The 19,667-nt window shown below is 37.3% G+C and overlaps 1 long non-coding RNA gene across 1 annotated transcript; it reads left to right on the forward strand.

Annotated features, from left to right (window-relative positions):
* Positions 1–1,629: 1,629 nt before the first annotated feature.
* LOC120139957 lies at positions 1,630–18,616 on the forward strand. Its single transcript, XR_005517691.1, has 3 exons — positions 1,630–1,849; positions 18,160–18,164; positions 18,606–18,616. It is a non-coding gene; the product is annotated as an uncharacterized LOC120139957 (long non-coding RNA).
* The last annotated feature ends 1,051 nt before the right edge of the window (positions 18,617–19,667 follow it).

Here is a 19,667-nt window from a genome sequence, read left to right on the forward strand (position 1 = left end):
CATTGTATCTTGTTTTTAACCTGTAAATAATAAATACAAAATAAAAAAATAATTATAACCAGGACAAAAACTGGCGTCTACAATGTTGTTGGTGTTATAGCTCATGATTGGAAAGGACATGTTATTGGCGATCTTGCTCAAACATCGATTGGTTGCTTTGAAGCTGGATTTGCAAAATTTCATGCGCTTCTTGCTGGTTTACATCTTGCATGTGATAATGGGTGGGAGGTTGTTCAATTTGAGATTGATTCGTTGATGCTTGTGCACAAGATCACTCACAAAGGACATTTCTACGCTTGGTATTTTTGCCAGGGAAGCTCGTGCTATTTTTCAATCTAAGCCTAGATTTCATATTACCTTTTCTCCTCATTCTTGTAATATTGTTGATCACAAGTTAGGTAGTTGGGCAATTAGAACTAGTGGTACTTTATTTTTTTTGACTAGGTTTGTCTCAAGATAATTTACAGTGACATTATGTTTGATGTATTGATTCTTGATTTATGATAGTTGGACACTCTTTTCCCCTTGTTAGGTTTAGAGAAGGAATTTTTAATGAGACCCTTATTGGTTTTGTTCAAAAAATTGTTAAATAACGATAAAAATACACTCACATAACAATTTTATAATACATATTTTTATTTAATTATATAATATCGACTATTGAAAGTTATAAGGATCAATTATAGTAGTTACTTTGTTGAGTTCATTGACTATTAAAAGTTAATGGTCACTAGACTATTCATTACGTTCTAAACTCTTATTTTCCGTTAAAAATTTAACGCAATCTAAGTTGTACATTAACCTACAAACTAAGATATGATAAAATCTGATCTCATAATCTCAAACGATTATATATCTCAAGCACGTCCAACTCATATGACATTTAATTTTTTAGCGGAAAATGATGAGTTTGGAACATAACGAATGAAGGGACTCAAAAAAACAACTTTCTATAATCAATAGATCATTTTGTAACTTTTAATAGTCAAAGAACTTAATAAAATAATATTTTATAATCGGTATCATATAATATTACGAGGTAATTTTTGTTAATACAATGGGAAGAGAAAGGCCAAACTAGAGAACATTAGCCGAGTATTGGTCTTCTGCAATCACTGTTTTCACCACTGGTGGAGGTCGAGAATAGTGAACTAAGCCCATCGGATGCTCCCATGATAATCTCGCCATGCCATCTGCTGCTATGTACCCCTCATATTTGCTATCGTGAAACAAGAAAAGGCTCTGATCTGAGAAATTGAAAGGATATATTCACATTTGCTATCGGACGTTGTCATTGGGATCACGTAGTTGTTCTTGTTTCTGGTCGGAGCGTTGCTCCCTACGATTTAAAGTTCGTTATTTCGTAAAATTTGTTTTAAGTTGATAATAATATTATTTTTGATTGCTGCTGAATTCCTTGTTTAGGTAATGTATCAGGCTAATGTTTTTTGTCGGAAGTAGTAATTCGTTGATATTGATTTATTAAGCGATTTAGTTTCTGCTTCGTTTCTGAAAGAATTGAGAGAAACGGAAGGAAAAGTTGCTTGAAATGATTCGTTTTTAGTTCTTTCATTAGGAAAAGTGTTGATGACTAAATCGGTCGTTCCTATTTAGAAATTTTGATTGCTTGAGTAGGGATTTAAATTTAGGCCCGAGTTCTTTGAACTGTTGTCTGTATCTACTGGATTAGTTGCTTCTTTTTTCTAGAGGTTTGTTTCCCCTTTTTTTTCCTTGCTTGGATGGCTTTTGTGTCTATAACGTTGATTCGATTTAGAGCCTTCAGCATAAGCATTTGATGTCTATCACATTTGTACCGAAGTATTCTAGCTTAGGGATTGTTTATTACGAGGTAACTTTGGTTAAAATTTAAAACTCTTTTGTTGTGGTCATAAAAAAACACTCAAAATATGTATAAATGAAATTTTTAAAAATAAAAAACTCAAAATTCAATCATTTAAATTAGGTTTATATAACAAATAAAATACCCAAAGTATACCCTCTTTTTCTTTTAAGTATCTAAAGTATTTTTTGGTCAAAACAAGTACCCAAAGTTATTTTTTTCGTCAAAATAGGTACTTAAAATTTTTTTTGTCAAGATAAGTACCTAAAGTATTAGTTTTTTTCATCTAGGTACCTAAAGTATTCTTTAATCAATGTCACATGTCAACTTTTTCAGAACTTAGATGAAAAGTTTGAAGAGTTTAGGTACCTATTTTGACATAAAATATTTTAGGTACCTATTTTGACCAAAAAGATAACTTTGGGTACTAATTTTGACCAAAAATACTTTAGGTACTTAAAAGAAAAAAGAGTATACTTTAGGTACTTATTTATAATATAAGCCTTTAAATTATAGTGAAAATCATGATGAAAATATAGTGTAACATGGATGTAAAAAAAACTTTTAATAAAACATTTATAATATTAAAAAATTAATAATAAGATAAGATAAAATGTTATTTTAATTTAAATGTAATAATCTGATAAATAAAAGATAGTTTTTTCTTAGTTGAAACTTTTTTCAATTTTATATAAGAAATATTACAAGTAATTACAAACTAATCAAGGCATAATTCTTATATAAGTGCCTAAACTATATCACTTTTTTTTCTAAACATGTGCTCAAACTTTTTTTTTTGAATCATCTAGGTGCCTAATGTTACAAATGTTACCACTTTAAGTGCTCGGACCTCAACTGATGTTAAATATTGTTGCTAAAAGACACGTGTCATATTCTGGTAATTTTAAAAATTTTATTTAAAATTTAAAAATTAAAAGTATACTTAAAAACACATAAAATTTTTGAAATACTTTAAAAATCCTCCAAAACTTTGAAAACTCTCATTTTAATCCCTAAACCCACACTGACCGCCACCATTTGCCATCGACACAGCTCCACATGAACAATCTATGTAACAAATCGTAACCCAATCCAATCCCGACGGCCAATCGGTGACAAGTATGATGGCATATGACTAGGTAGATGACATTGACTACGTTGGCGGTGGTGGTCGCGATCCACAAGGATGACATCGACGATTAGAGATTTAAGATTGTTAGGGATTTGGGTTTTTTTTATAATTAAAGAGAAATTAGAGTTTTTATAAATATTATAATATTTTTATTTTTTCTATAAAAATAAATTTTTAAAATTACCAAAACATGACACGTGTCACTTACTAGCTAAATTTAACGACAGTTATGGCCCGAGAACTTAAAGTGTTAACGTTTGTAACGTTAGACACATGGATGATTCAAAAAAGAGTTTAGGCTATTTTGAAAAAACTATATAGTTTGAGCACTTATTTTATAATTAAGCCAATAATCTTTTTTTATTATTAATATAGGGTAAGTACAATGCAATATTTGTTCAAAAATGACTCTCAACTATTTGACATTGAACGCTCACGCATCTGACATTTCTAGTGCTCAAACTCGAGATTAGGGGTGAGTGTTTGATCGATTCAAGTAAAAAAAATTCGAGTTATTTGAGTTGACGATTCTTATTTTACAATTAGAACTTAACTAGAAATTTTTTCGAGTCAAGTATTCGAGTTTATATATATTATATTCTTTTTACATTATAACATTATTTAATATATAAAATATAATATAAAAATATAAAATATATTCATAATATTATATTTCAAAGAAAGCATTTTGAGAGTAAAATATAAATGAAAGTATAAATGAGTCAAGGAATTGATGAGAAGAAATAATTTGCAAACAATTGCAGTTAAAGAACCAAATTGAGTAAAATGCAAAGTTAAGGGACTAAATAAAAATAGAGTATATTTTTAGTGAAAAAGTAAGAATTGAAGTTACATAGGTATTATATTGTGTTATATGAGCATGTTGTTTAAATGTGGTTAAAAAATGACTTAAAATAAAGTATGAATTGAAGAAATTATGAAATTATGTAAAATTGAGTGACTAAATTGAAAAATAAAAACAATTATCGAAAAAGAGGAGTTGAAAGTGCATATATATTATATGATAGTTAGGAGTATGTGGTTCAAATTTGGTAAAAAAATAGACCTAAAACAAAGGGGAAACTAAATGAATAATGAAATCAAGGAATTAATCGTAAAACTATCAAAATATGTAGTTAATTTTTTTATTTGTTGAGTAACTCGAAATTTCAAATTTTCAACTCGACTCAACTCGAAAACTGAATCGATAATTCGAGTCGACTCGAATAACTCGAAATTAAAAAAATGATTTTTCGAGTCGAGTCTAATTTTGCTCACCCTACTTAGGACCTCAAAGAATAACAACAATTTCTTTACCACTAAGATCACTTAATTCGTGCGTTAAAAAAATAATCAAATGTATAAGATTGGGATGATAATAATAAATGGGTAAATTACACCGTTCCTCACTGTACTATACTCTCTCATATTTTCCTCACCTAACTTTCAATTTTTCTATTTTACTCACTAAACTTTACAGATTGAATCATTTTGCTCACTCAGTCGTTAACTTTTTAACGGTGTTATGATGTGGCACAAAAATTAAAATGACACCGTTTTGAAAAACTCAAATATACTCTAAAACGACGTCGTTTTGGTTAGTTTGGACTGAAACGTTTCAGTTTCCTCACTTTCAATCTCAAATTTGTGGACTTTGGAGCAACTTCCGACAAAATGGAAGTCGTATTCGAACTCACGACGTTGAGACGAAGTGACCTATCCCATTTTGGGACCAAAAGGCCACCATATACGGCGGTCGACGGTGATATCCGACCACCTTTTATTTTTATTTTATTTTTTAATTATTTATATTAAATAAAAAAACCATATCATCAGTCGTTAGAGAGAAAATGGAGGAGTGAACAAATGATTCAATTTGTAAAGTTTGGTGAGCAAAATAAAAAAATTAAAAGTTTGATAAGAAAAATAGGAGAGAAGGTATAGTATAGTGAGAAACAGTATAGTTTACCCATAATATATCCACTAACGTGTGTGTATATTTCAACCCACCGCTGTAATCGCGTGTACAGTACGATTAAAATACAAAATGCCTCCTACACTCCAAACCCTACGCGGCCTCGTCACATTGGTAGCACGAAAATTAAAAAACGAAATTACATAGTCCAAAAAAAATAAGTAGGGATAAAGTACACTAAATGTTCCTAAACTATTCTCAAATGATTTTTTAGTCACTCAATTTTTATTTTATAATTATAAATTTATTAAATTATTATAAAATGATTATTGCGATATTTTTATAACCACAAAGTTTGATAATTCTAATGAAAATTATGTAATAATTTGATATTTTTATCATTATTGTAACCATTTGATAAAAATAATGATCATTTTGTAATGTCACAATGATCATTTTGAAATAGTTTTGTAAATTAAATGATTATTTTATAAATTTCAAATTTTTAATAGTTAAAAAAACATTTGAACATAACTTAAACTTTTAATATAGTTTATTAAAAAATTATAACACGATTTAAAAATTTCAAAAGAATTAGGATGAAGTACACCATAGTCTCTAAATTATGTTAAAAATGATATTTTATAATTAAATTGTTTTAAAATTATAAAATAACTTTTGAAAGTTAAGTGACTGAAAATATCATTTAAGTATAGTTTGAAAACCTCTTACGTATTTTATCCAAAATAAAAAAAGGGAATTTTTATTTAATTTTAAGGGTAAAGTACTCATATAGCCACTAAACTATATTGTTGCTTTTATTTTTATCAACAAACTATTTATTTTTCAATTAGACAATTCCACTGTTAAGTTGCTACCAACCAAGTCATTACCTGTTAATATTTGATGAAAATAATGATATACTAGTTAAGTAAACTTATACAATTATATTTTTAGTTATCATTAATTACATATTCTATCAGTTTAGTTGAACTTTAATATAAGTAAATTAAACAAATTTATTTAAGTGTCACATCATTATTTTCGTTAAATGCTAATCGTTAATATTTTTTTGATTAAAAAAGATAACCCATGAAGAAGGTTATGTAGTTCCAGAAGAGATGACAACACGATCTGCCTGGTTCAGTTCATAAATCGCTGCAGTAGGAGCATTGAAAGAGTGAAAGCCAAATGGAAAAGACCAAGCTGCTCTAGCCATTCCATCAGCAACCTTGTTGCAATCTCGAGGGGTAAAAGCCAAAACATCACTCCAGGAACACGCAAGTAACTCACAACCATGGGTGAGTTAAATCCGGAACATTGAAGAAGATCAATTACCGAAATCTGCTTGCTGTCCGATTCGACCACTAACGTTCGAATACCCAACTCCCAAGCCATCTTCAACCCCTCAAATATACCCCACAAACTCAGCATCCAATGTCGAACAAACACCAATTTCTTTGGAGAAACCGGCCACCCAACTACCAGCTGAGTCCCTAATTACACCACCTCACGTGCTCAATCCCGAATCTGTTCGCCGAGAACCATCAGAATTCAGTTTATGCCATCCTTGTTGGGGTGCCTGCCAATACAGGGATCGTTCTAGTGGTCACATCCTCCTTAACTGTTGCGACTGAAAATGAAGGAGCTCTTGCTGCATTAAAAAACTTTTTTGAATGTCATTTTCGAACTCTATAAACTCCACGTCAAAGATCAATCTATTTCTTTGATGCCAGAGACTCCATAAAATAAGCCAAACAAAGCACCCTAATCAACATGATTAAGCGAGAATTGGCAGTGGTTCAAAAGATTACGCTCGACCCAAGCCAATAAATCTAACTGGTAAAAAACTCAACTTGATGTTCATATTTGATCAGTCTATTCCAAACAGACTTAGCTGGCAAACAATTCCAGAGAACATGGATTGTTGATTCGACTGCCGCTCCACATCCTAAACACCCTGCATCGGAAGCCATGTGCTTCCTAACTCGTTTTTCATTTGAGAGAAGCCTGCCCCTGCACACAATCCAAAGAAAATTTTTAACACGGGGGAATCCATTATACCCAGCAATAGTCTTCCAAATCGGATCCCCTTCCAAGATATCAAAGTTGCACCGACGACTATAAGCACTCTTAGTAGAGAAGATACGCTTACTTTCCCATTTCCATCCCGGATTATCCGAACCACCATGAAGTAAGGGTGGTTCGAGGCCATTAAATTCAAAAACACCAATAGAGGAATGAACGGAATGATTTCTTCCCATCGCCATTCTCTATTAGGACCTACAAGAGAGGCCACCTTCACATTAACCGGTGGAATACGACCCTGGGTTGGACATGAGGCACGGAGGGGCCTCAACTCTCCCAGCCAAGGATCATCCCAGAATTCCACGGTGAGACCATCGCCCAAATTCCAAACAACTCATTCTCGTACCTCACTCCACACAAGACCCCCCATAGTCGAGAGCAACTATTCTTCGTAATTGACTCAGGAAGAAATTTAGTCATTTTATACTTACTTCGAAGTACCCGAGCCCAAAGATGATCATGATTCCTTACTAATCGGAAACCAACTGTCATAAGCATTGCTTCATTCTGAATGTGCAACCTTCAAAATCCAAGCCCTCCCTGATGTGTGGGCAAGCAAAGGATATCCCAACGAATCATGTGAACATTTTTCTTCTCCTCAAAGCTACCCCAAACAAAATTTCGGATGACACGTTCGATTTCCTGACAAACCCCTTTAGGCAAGTAACAAGTATGCATTGTATAAGATGGAATACCTACTAATACAGACTTTGCTAACACAATAGGACCTTCCATGGAAAGGTGTTTAGCTTTCCATCCTGAGAGGCAATCTCGGGCTTTTTGAACTAGGTAGCGATAAGTTGCACAGGTTACATGACTATGTAAAAGCGGGACTCCAAGATATCTTCCTAAATCATCCACAAGAGTAAATTAGAATCGTTGATTAATATCACCTTTCAAGGCTTTATCAACGTTATTCGAAAAGCAAATATTAGTCTTTGAGAGGCTCACTTTATGCCTCGAAGCATCATCAAAATACCAATAACTCTCTTAATAACAACAAGCTGTTCAAGAGACGCTTCAACGAAAAAAGAACAAGGTCATCAGTGAAAAAAAGGTGGGAGAGATTTGGGCCACCGCGAGATAAGCAAATTGGCTTCCATAGATTGTCATCCACTGTACGCTTGATGGCCTGAGATAGCCTTTCCATACACAAGACAAAAGGTAAGGTGACAGGGGATCACCTTGACGGACTCCTCTGAACATAATCAATTTTCGAAGAGTTGGGGGACAACCAATATCAAATAGAGTATCATCAATAAAGGGCTACTCCAATTGATCATACGTTTTTTCCAAATCAATCTTGATTGCCATCCACCCCTTCATGCACTTTTTCCAATTCATCGAGTGCACTACCTTCTGAGTAATAATTATGTTATCCGAAATAACCCTTCTAGGAACAAAGCTAGTTTGGGTCTCCAAGATCCATCTAGGTAGAAAATGCTTCAACCGATTACCAATCACCTTTGTTACAATCTTATACAAGACCGTGCAAAGGCTAATTGGCCAAAATTGAGACAAATGCTCCAGGTGCTCAACTTTTGGGATTAATACAAGCAATGTTTGGTTGAGATCTTCCGAAACTTCCCCAACTGAAACAATCACGCACAAGCTGAGCAACACTAGGACCGACAAGACTCCAATTCTGCAGATAAAAGAATGCGTGAAAACCATAAATATCAGAAGCCTTTGTTGGTTGCATATCAAACACGACACGCTGAACTTTCTCCTCAGAGACCGGGGTGGAAAGACTATCAATCGGACCAATATCAGACGGAAAATAGTTACAAACGTAGTACATGTACCCCACCTCACCAATAGAACAGAAAAGTTTAATGTAATACTCAACTGCCATGACACGGAGGCTCAGATCATCCATACTCCAACTATCATCATCCCCTAAAGAGCTCGAATTGTGTTGACTTTCCTTCTATTACGAGCACAAGCTTTAAATTATTTGGTATTGCGGTCCCCAGATAATACCCAATTACATCTTACTTTTTGTTAGCAAATCGACTCCTCTTGTTCCAGAATAATATCAAGCTCTTGCCTAAGAGTCTCCTCAAGATTGCTCAAAAACTGCGAATGACGTTGGGCAAAGACCCGATCAATGCCCCCAGTTTAGCAATGATATTTTTTTCCGCTTACCGATCATCCCAAAGGTACGAATATTCCTATAACACACTACACCAGTATGACACACAGTCGTCCAATGAGAGCGCCACATGGAACCACTGGAGTGGCTAATCGGAATTTTCTTTATCAGAGTTAATGGAAAAATACATTAATAATTACTTGTGATAAAATAGACAATAACTTTCATGCTAAACATTTTACAGTCAGGAGCTCCCACATATACAAAATTCAAATATACAAACCTTGAATTTAAAACAAGTTACGACTCGATTATACAAAATAAGAGTTAAAAATATACATGCCCTCTAAGAAGAAACCGAGACGTACTCTGCTCCGAAAATCTGAGTCTGTATCTGCTCGACACAAAAGTTCTTCAAGTGCTCCACCTAAGAATCTGCGTAAGGGATCAAATTCCAAATGGTGAGCTAATTAGCTCAGTGCCATGATAACAACTAAATCGTACTAATAAGGGTTCATTTAAAACATGCTCAAACAACTAAATAAAAGGTAAAATAAATCTATTAATCTCAATTATTAATAGGTATCCTTGTGATACTCACTCTCTACGCTACGGTAGACATCATGGTGCGACTAAGGGATCTCTGCATCTTGGAGCTCACACACCCATCTAGTCTACCGAGGATGTTCCCCTAAAATCTCTGCATCGGACATCAAACCCCCAACTAGCCCACACCTTGCGAGTGTCAGACCTTGCACCCTATCTATTTAGTATAAAGTGTCTTGCACACTCGTTAAGGATATCCGGACTAATTCTATACTTTGATACCTTGAACTAAAGGAACTTGGTGTCTCGTTTGTTTCCCGAGCATCAAATAGGGCTAGTCTTATTTATCCCTACTTTATCTTGCTTCTACGTTCTATTAAGCTTTATTATTGTTTCCACTTGTAGTCTTATTTGAAAGTAATTATAGAGTTCTTAGGAGCCTCATTTCCCCATTACAATACCTTGAAAATCTTTAACTTAAAATGTACGCTGGTACCGATACTGGCCTTTCAGTATCAGTCTGACCTCTTAATATTGATACTTTGCCTTAGGTATTGATACTTTAACCTATTATTAAATGCTTTGAAAAAGAATAGTATCTATATTCACCGCCTAGTATTGATACTTCCAAGCTAGGGTACAAATACTAAACGGGGTATCGATACTAAATTTAGATTCAATGTTTTGAAAATAATCTCAGTATCGATACTCCTATAGGGAGTATTGATACTTTTACCCTGGTATCGATACTTCCATGAGTATCAATACCAAATTTAGCTTTGATGTTTTCAAAAATTCCTCAAAATCGATACTCCTTCAAGGAGTATCGATACTCCTTTTCAAACTAGGCTAATTTTACAATTCCTTAAGAACAATATCTTACAGTACTGATACCCCTGCTCAAAAAGGCCTTATTTATGCTCAAATTTTACATCCAAACTTACTTACTGTCCGCTCTTTGTGAGTACTAAATATGGGTGCGGATATGTGTGCAAGTATACACAATCGAACAAGTAATAAAGTGATAAGTCGAGTATCGTCTCCACAAGGAATTAGGGAAATCAAATAGGTTTGTCAAGGCACTTTACTTTGTCACCTAAGTAAAGTTAGTAATGGTATAAATAAATGATAATGTTGTAGCAAAATAAAATGACTGATGTGGAAATGGAATGATGGTGGTGTGGTAGTAATTAGATATGCCATGGCAAATGAAATTATAATACGTGCAAGTAAAATGGAAATGTCAAGGCAAAATAAAAATACAAATACTGGATTTAATTTGTAGGACTTTAGCTTTCTTACACAACTAGCAGCAATGAGAATGAATGATGGGAGTCACTAGGAAAACCTAAGTCTATTTCTCTGAATGGTATTTCCTCTATGCTTAACCTACCCGACAGAGTCTACTAAAGTTCCCTCAGCTATCTCTAGGAAGGGACTCGACAGATTAAAGATGCCCTGGCAAATCCGATTGGCTTAAACCCCTGCAGTGATCCTATTGATTCAGATAACAAGATATGTCTCGGCAATACCTTTTTACGGAAGCATTAACATCTAACCTATTGGTTATGCTATACTCCTTTTAGTCCAATGAAATCCTATTCTTATCTCTAAGATGGATTAGGCCTAGTTACTGTCTAAAACCCCTTTGTTTATGTAGTTTCTCCCTAGCTACTCTCGAAGACTAAAGATATTTTGCCTAGGTATTCTCTCGAACCCTAAACACCTTCTAAGGAAAGGCTACTCTCGTAGCTCCTACAACCTCAAAGCATTAGTTTCATAAACAAAACAGATTAAAACATAACAAAACAACCATTCATTGAAAATAAAACTTAGACATCCAAGCGAACTCCCACCAAATAGGATTAGTTCATGGTGGGGTTCGAAATAAACAAGTTCAAGACAAGTTCCATTCGTTCCTTACAACCCAACGACAAAATATGAAAGCAAAGAATTAAGGGGAGGAGAGAAAGCCTTAGACGTGCACTGCCCAATGCTCCTCTCGGCCACCAAGAACTGCTCCCAGCGGACTGGCTCCTCTCGGATGCTCAGAACGCCACTCCTTTCTTCTAGTCAAGGAGAAATGCCATGGCAAGACAGATTGACTGAGAGATGTGAGGCATTCTCACTCTAACTTTTTAAGCTTAAACCAGTGTGTAACTAAAGTCCTCTTTAATGTGGCTTCATCCTCTATTTATAGGAGAAACAAATCCTATGAATTGATGTTAATTATCCTAGAAAACCCCAAAACCATAGTTGAGCTACTTGGGAGCCGAGCAGGGCAGTCTATGATGCAGCCTGGGTAGATGGCTGATGGACCGGTAAAATCCTGCTGCAGACGCCCAAGGACAGGCAGGATCTGCAGGGTCAGGTGGCATCATCAGCAGAAACGGTGGGTAGAGCGCCGATCCCTCCAAGCGGATCTTCGAGGTGGATTTCTCGGGCAGAGCTCTCGAGGAGTCGGATACAGCTGGCTGCAAAAATATCTTCTCGCACTTACAACACTTTCGAAATGCCAGTTGAACTTGGCAAATTCATTTTGCTCAGCAATATCCTTATGTCACGGCATTTTCTTTCCTCTTCTTCTTGCTATCAATACCTGCACATCATCAGACAATTACCTTTCCCTTTAAAGCAGCACCGTAGTAAAAATAAAATACGACGGTAAACCGAAATCCACCACATGCAACTAAATGCGTCTACATGGTCCTAAATGAGCCTTTAGACATCCAATAACTTAAGTAAAAAGATCTCAAAATGTGGCCTTTTACGAAGTTATCACACCCCCAAACTTAAGTTATTGCTTGTCCTCAAGCAATGGATAGTAAAAAGCAAAATAAAAATACCATGACAAGTTCAGAAGACAACTAGTTTCATGGAATAAAATTTTAGCCCTCAGCATAAATGGCTTCAACATGCTAGACTAGTTCAAGAAATCTAGTATTGTCCCCTAGGGCAAGATTCTTTGTATGGGTGTGTATGTGTTGTATCCAGTCCATGCTTAACAAATTTAAAAATTTTCTAAGCAAGCTTTCTTAATTTGCCATGGCATTCACAAAATTTACTCCCACCTTGCTTTATTTTCTTTAATTCAGCTACGAGGGTAGTCAGCTCATTACTTTACCATCCCACACTCTAGGTGAAAGGGAGCATACCTTCCACCCCCGATCTAGTCAGGTAGAGTCATCCCGTGACTACTTTTATTCGCTCTTATGCCATGGCATAGCGGAGTGTTCCTCTACAGTTATGTCGAGGCATTTATTCATAACTTCATTCATTTCATTTCATTTTTTTCAATTTTTTTAGTGGGTTTTTCATCATTCAAAATTTTATGCCACAACATTTTAAGAATTCTCTTATAAAAAATTTTAAGTTTCTCAAGCATGGAAAACATACAGTCGTGTATTTAAGGATTTCAAAGAAGCAAGTCCTAGGGTTGGTTCTATCATCCTCAACCAGTCATGTACATTCTATCCTAGCCATCAAATTCATCATCATCGGCATCCTTAACTAATTCCAGAAAACTATTCAGGCAATTACTAATGTCATGGCATATTTATTTTACTACTACTATCATGAAATGATGCGAGAACCCTACTTCCCCCAAACTTGAGAGAAGCATTGTCCCCAATACTGACTAAAACTAGGGAAAATAAAACTACATGTTATGAATGCAATGCAAATACAAGGTACATTGTCTTTAAATGGGTGGTGGTGCAGCGGTTGCGTGGCGAGTGCGCTTTCCTAGCTTGGCAGGGCTAGAGTGCTCTGAGTTAGACACAGGTTCGGCTGGAGGAATGCTAGGTCCTTCTGGAACGGCTGGGAGTGGGATCTCCTGATACTGAGATGCCTTCCACAGGCAACGTCGGCTCCTACGCAAAGGAGCTTGCCGTGGCATCTTTGATTGTGACTCCTAGGTGGACTCAGTGGGATGTGGTACTTCAGGTTGCTCTTTTTCTATCGGTGCAGCATATTGCGGTAAATCAGGGTGTTCTGCTGCCAAGGGTTCAACAAGTTGCGCTAGTTCCGGGATATTAGCGAGTTGGAGGTTGGCTTCTTGATCTGTGTCGGGTGACACTACATGGATGGGATCAGGGTCATCGGTCTCTTCAGCGTTAGCAGACTCTTCAGGTTCAGCGGGCTAGGGACTCTCTGCACCGTACGACTGAGGGGCATCAGTATTGGTAGGATGAAATGCTTCTGCAGATGCCTCGGTATCATCATTCGGTGGCACGAGTATGTCAGGAAAGACAGGAATGGTGAAGTTAGTGTGCGGGAGGAATTCCATCAAGGCACTGGTGAGAAATTCATCTCGGCGTTTGGCATAGGCAAAATATGTCATCAGTTTGTCAGACAGTTGCCTGATATGCTCGTGAGTGCGCTGGACTGCCTGCTCCAGGGTATCAGAATTTGCCTTGGAATGTTACAATGAAGAAACGCGAGATATGGAAGCCTCTTTTTCCTTCCCTTTTACTTCCTTCAGTCCCAACAACAAAGGAACTTTTGCTATGGTAATTTCAGCAATACCCGGTAGAATCTCATTAAACATTTCTTCAGGAACCTTCTTCTTTCGGCATAAGGCAGTGATGAGGTTTGGAAATACCAGGGCACTGGCAGGTCGCTTCAGACACAGATGAGCTTGTTCCACTATAATTTTCCTCACATCGATGGTTCGCCAGAAAATGATTGAATACAACAAGAGCATTTGCTGGCATGACACGGTAGTATTGTGGGACGTGGGTAAAAGTTTGTGCTTCATGAAATGATTCCACAACTTCACCTGTGGGAGCAGCCTCTCCCGATCCACGATTTTATGACTTATTTGCTGTCCATTCCATTGCGTATTCGAAAGATAAAGGTCTTCCAAGATGCCTTGGCAAGTTTCGTTGTCAGCTTCTTGCGCAAAAGATGTATGATGATCTGTAATATCCTGCAGTTTAAAGTAACGGTTAATGGCAGAAGAAGTAAAATGAATAGAGATGCCACGAACCATCACGGTATGCTGGTTTGGCTCGGATATATTGGAATAAAACTCCTTCACTAAAGTAGCATTGACGGTGGCGGGATGCTTGGCAAATTTTTGCCACTTATGCTTGGTGATCATGTCGAGAACCTCACCTCCGAAGGCATCATCCTCCTTCTCAAAGAAGAAAACCCCAACTCAAAAAATACTCGCCAGTTCTTGATTGTTTGGAACCATTCACAGGCGGAATCATCCATAAACTGTGGTGGCGAAGGTGGTGTAGGGGGACGGGAATGAACCATCGTTAATCAGAGAAGGGAGAAAGAAAGAAAAAAACTTGGGGTTTTGGACGGTTATGGAGGTTTTGGTCAAAGAGAGAAGAGGAAGATAAGATAGAACAAGTCAAGGAAAAATGAAAAGGAAATGAAGATAAAACAAGAAATGAGATTACGTGGGGGATAAAAGGAGAAATGGTGGGGTCTAGACAGGAAGAAGACAAAAATTGAAAGTTAAAAAGTTTTAATCCTAGGTAAAAGTGAAAAAGTTCCCTCCTTTTATGAATCACTTTTGCCGCCCAACTTTCACAAGCTTCCTCCATACTCTTCACGTGATGGTCATGTGGGAAGTATCTTGCAAAAAAATAAAATAAACATAATTAATTAAAAATGAGAAAGACTAAAATAATGGTAGAGTAAAAATTATTTATGCACAACAGTAAATTTAAAATGTCATGGCATCTTTAAGATGCCAGACCCATGTCGACATCATGCAAGAGCAGTGCCGACTTGTCACGCGTAGGTGGGATTCCTTGGTAAGCCTTCAGGTGCTAGCCATTGACTTTAAAAATGGATCCATCGTCCAGGTTCTTGATATCAACAGCGCCTTATGGGTAGACATGGTGAACTTCAAACGGTCCCGACCAGCGTGATTTTAGTTTGCCAGGGAAGAGTTTGAGCCTTGAGTTGAAGAGCAGCACTTTCTGGCCCTTATGAAAATGACGTGGCAAAATATTTTTGTCATGCCACTTCTTAGTATTTTCCTTGTAGAGCTTGGCATTTTCATATACTTGCGCTCGAAACTCCTCCATTTCATCCAAGTCAAGCAATCGTTTCTCCCCAGCAAGTTGTGCGTCGAAGTTTAGCTTCTTGATTACCCAATATGCCTTGTGTTCCAACTCAACCGGGAGGTGGCAGGCTTTTCCATATACCATCTTAAAAGGCGACATTCCCAGAGGTGTTTTGAATGCCGTCCTATAGGCCCATAATGCCTCATCGAGCTTGGGGGACCAATCTTTCCTTCGAGGGTTCACCACATTCTCAAGGATTTGTTTGACTTCACGATTGGACACCTCAGCTTGCCCATTTATCTGCAGGTGGTATGTCGTGGCAATCTTATGTCATACTCCATATTTCTGCAATTCCTTGGTAATTAATATGTTGTCGAAGTGGGTGCCTTCATCACTGATGATGGCTCTCGGTACTCCAAATCGAGTGAATATGTTCTTGTAAAGGAACTTGAGCACCGTCTTTGAGTCGTTCTCGGCGTAGCAATTGCTTCAACCCACTTCGAGACATAATCCACCGCAAGCAAAATGTATAAATCCCCAAAAGAAGATGGGAATGGTCCCATAAAATCAATGCCTTAAACATCGAAAAGTTCTATCTCCAGAATATTTTGCAGTGGCATTTCATGTCGTCTGGAAAGGTTTCCAGTGCGCTGGTATCTGTCGTACGCTTTGCAAAATTCGTGGGCATCTTTAAATAATGATGGCCAATAAAAGCCCGATTGGAGGACCTTTACAGCAGTCCTCGAACCTCCAAAATGCCCTCCACAGGTTGCTGTGTGGCAATGGTATAAGATATTACGTTACTCCTCTTCGAGGACACACCGCCTAATCATTTGATCGGCACATTGCTTGAACAAGTACGGCTCATCCCAAAAGTAGAACTTGGCATCATGCATAAACTTCTTCTTGCCCTGGCTATTTAGTTCATAAGGGAAAACATCGCTAACAAGAAAATTAACAAGGTCAGCGTACCACGGAATTACCGTGGAATATAAAATTTTCTCGTCAGGGAATTCTTCTTTAATATCAAAAATGTAATGGCATTCTGAAACGTTCTCTAGCCTATATAGGTGGTCTGTAACCTGATTTTCAGTACCTTTCCTGTCAACTACCTCTAAATCAAATTCTTGCAATAGTAATATCCATCTTATCAGTTTAGGCTTGGCATCTTTCTTGTTCACTAAATATTTTATAACAGAATGATCGGTGTGAACTATGACCTTTGTGCCTATCAAGTATGACCTAAACTTGTCAAATGCAAATACCACGTCAAGTAATTATTTTCAGTAGTAGTGTAATTCAATTGTGCATCATTTAAGGTACGGCTAGCATAATAAATCACATGAAAAATTTTACCTCTATGTTGTCCGAGCACAGCTCCTACGGCAAAATCACTTGTATCGCATATTAATTCGAACGGTGCCATCCAATTTGGGGAACTACGATCAGCGCAGAGATAATGCTTTGCTTCAGCTCTTTAAATGCGCCATGGCATTTTTGATCGAACACAAATGGTTGATTCTATTAAAGTAGGGTACACAAGGGCTTGGATATTACAGAGAAGTCCTTGATAAATCTTCGATAAAATCCAGCATGTCCAAGGAAACTCTGAATGCCCTTGACAGAGTTTAGTGGAGGAAGTTTCTCGATTACCTCAATCTTGGCCTTATCAACTTAAATGTCTTTTGTAGAAATCTTGTGACCCAGAACAATGCCTTCTGTTACCATGAAGTGGCATTTTCCCAATTCAGTACCAAGTCGGCCTCTTCGCACTGCTTCAACACCTTTGTCAAATTACCGAGGCATTTTTGAAAGTCGTTACCAGAGACAGAAAAATCATCCATAAAAATTTCAAGATAATCCTCAACCATGTCAGATAATATGGCTTGCATGTAGCGATTAAAAGTTATCGGGGCATTACAGAGTCCAAAAGGCATCATTCGGAAAGCATAAGTGCCATAGGGGCACGTGAACATGGTCTTCTCTTGGTCCTCTGTGCGATGGCAATCTGGTTGTACCCCGAGTAACCATCCAAGAAACAATAAAATGCCTTGTTAGCAAGTCGATCTAGCATTTGATCGATGAACGGAAAAGGGAAGTGATCCTTCTTGGTGGCCTTGTTAAGCTTACGGTAGTCCATGCAAATTCGCCACCCGGTGATCGTGCGAGTAGGTATCAATTCATTGTCTTCACTCGTCACTACGATCATGCCCCCTTTCTTGGGCACGCATTGAACGGGACTTACCCACGAACTATCCGAAATGGGGTAAATTACTCTAGCGTCCAGCCATTTGAGAATCTCCATCACAACTTGCTTCATGATTGGGTTCAATCTCCATTGTGACTCTATAGATTTTCCATGACATTCTTCCAACAGGATTTTGTGCATGCAGATTGTTGGACTTATTCCCTTCATATCTGCCATCGTCCACCCCAACGTTTTCTTATACTGTGACAAAACACTCAGCAAAATAGTTTCTTGGTTAGGAGTAAGGGCAGAGGAAATAATCACAGGCAATGTCTCATCACTACCCAGATAAGCATATTTAAGATACTATGGAAAATTCTTAAGTTCTAAGGTATGAGCATGCTATAATGAGGGCTTGGGAGGAACAAACTCTTCAAAGTTTAAAGGTTCAAAATGCGTACCTGGGCTAGCCTTGAGAAAGCTAGCCTGCTGTTCCTCGGATTAAAAGTCGTTAGGCTCTTCGGCCTTTAAGTCTTCCAACAGTCCCGCATTATCACCCAGCTGAATGAAATTGTCATGGAAAAATTTATCTGCTTCTTTTGCAATTACTGTGTAAACTTCTAAAATGCTCTGGCATTCTTCATAATCATCCATGCACTTAAGTGATCGGAAAACATTTACGGTGACATGTTGATCAGCCACTCGCATCGTTAGCTCTCCCCTCTCACAGTCGATCAGAATACGAACGGTAGCTAGGAAGGGTCTCCCCAAGATTATGGGTGTTTGTGGCGTCAACCTCACAGTCCAGAATCAGAAAATCGACTGGAAAGACGAACTTGTCAACTAGTACGATGACATCTTCAATTCGCCCCTCTGGACGAACGTGCGAACGATCAGTTAATTGCAAGATGATTGAGGTGGGTCTCACATTTCCTATCCCAAGCTGGACGAATATTGACTTAGGCATCAAGTTCACACTTGAGCCAAGGCCACATAATGCATTCCCAACAAATTTATCTCCTATTGAACATGGGATGATGAAGCTGCCCGGATCATGTCTCTTTGGTGGCAGTTTACTTAAGGAAGAGCAAAATTCTTTTGCCATGGCAATTGTTTCATACTGCTCAACCTTTCTCTTCTTGGTAACGATTTCCTTTAAAAATTTGGCATAGGTGGGCATTTGTTCCATAGCCTCTAGAAAAGGAACATTGATTTGCAGTTGACTCAGAATGTCAACAAACTTTTTAAACTGAATATCTTCGTTGTGCTTCTTCAGTCTTTGCGGAAAAGGAAGTGGGGGTCTGGCTTCCTGTTCTGACGGGGTACGAACAGAAGTTACATTGGCATCTTTGTTTTCCCATCAGTTTCTTTACTTGATGACTCCTCAGCCATTTCCTCTTCCACTGGTGCTTCTTCTTGCACTTCATTATTAGCTTGCTCGGTCACAGGGGGGTGACTCATCCTTTGGTGTTCCCCCAAACATGTCTTCAGCGTTAATTTGTGTACCACTTCGGAGAGTTATCACACTGAAGCTCTCTTTTCCATTAGGTTTAGTGACTTCAGTGTCACTCGGTAATTGTCCTGGTTTGCGTTCTTGTAATGCCACGGCAATTTGACCTTGACTTTCTAGCGCCCTCAGCGACGAACTATGACTCTGGAGCAGCGCTCCTTGATTTTTGATAGAGGTCGCATGGTCTTGCATCATTGTTTTTATTGTTGCAATAAATTCTTGTATTATGGCTTCCAGAGAACTTGTGTTTGATGAAGATGGTCCTCCTTTGTTAGAATTATGCCATGACATATTCGATTGATAACCCTGAGAGTCATTGTAATT

The sequence above is a fragment of the Hibiscus syriacus genome, unplaced genomic scaffold (genome assembly GCF_006381635.1).
Source record: "Hibiscus syriacus cultivar Baekdansim isolate YM2019G1 unplaced genomic scaffold, ASM638163v2 tig00002237_pilon, whole genome shotgun sequence".
Taxonomy (NCBI): domain Eukaryota; kingdom Viridiplantae; phylum Streptophyta; class Magnoliopsida; order Malvales; family Malvaceae; genus Hibiscus; species Hibiscus syriacus.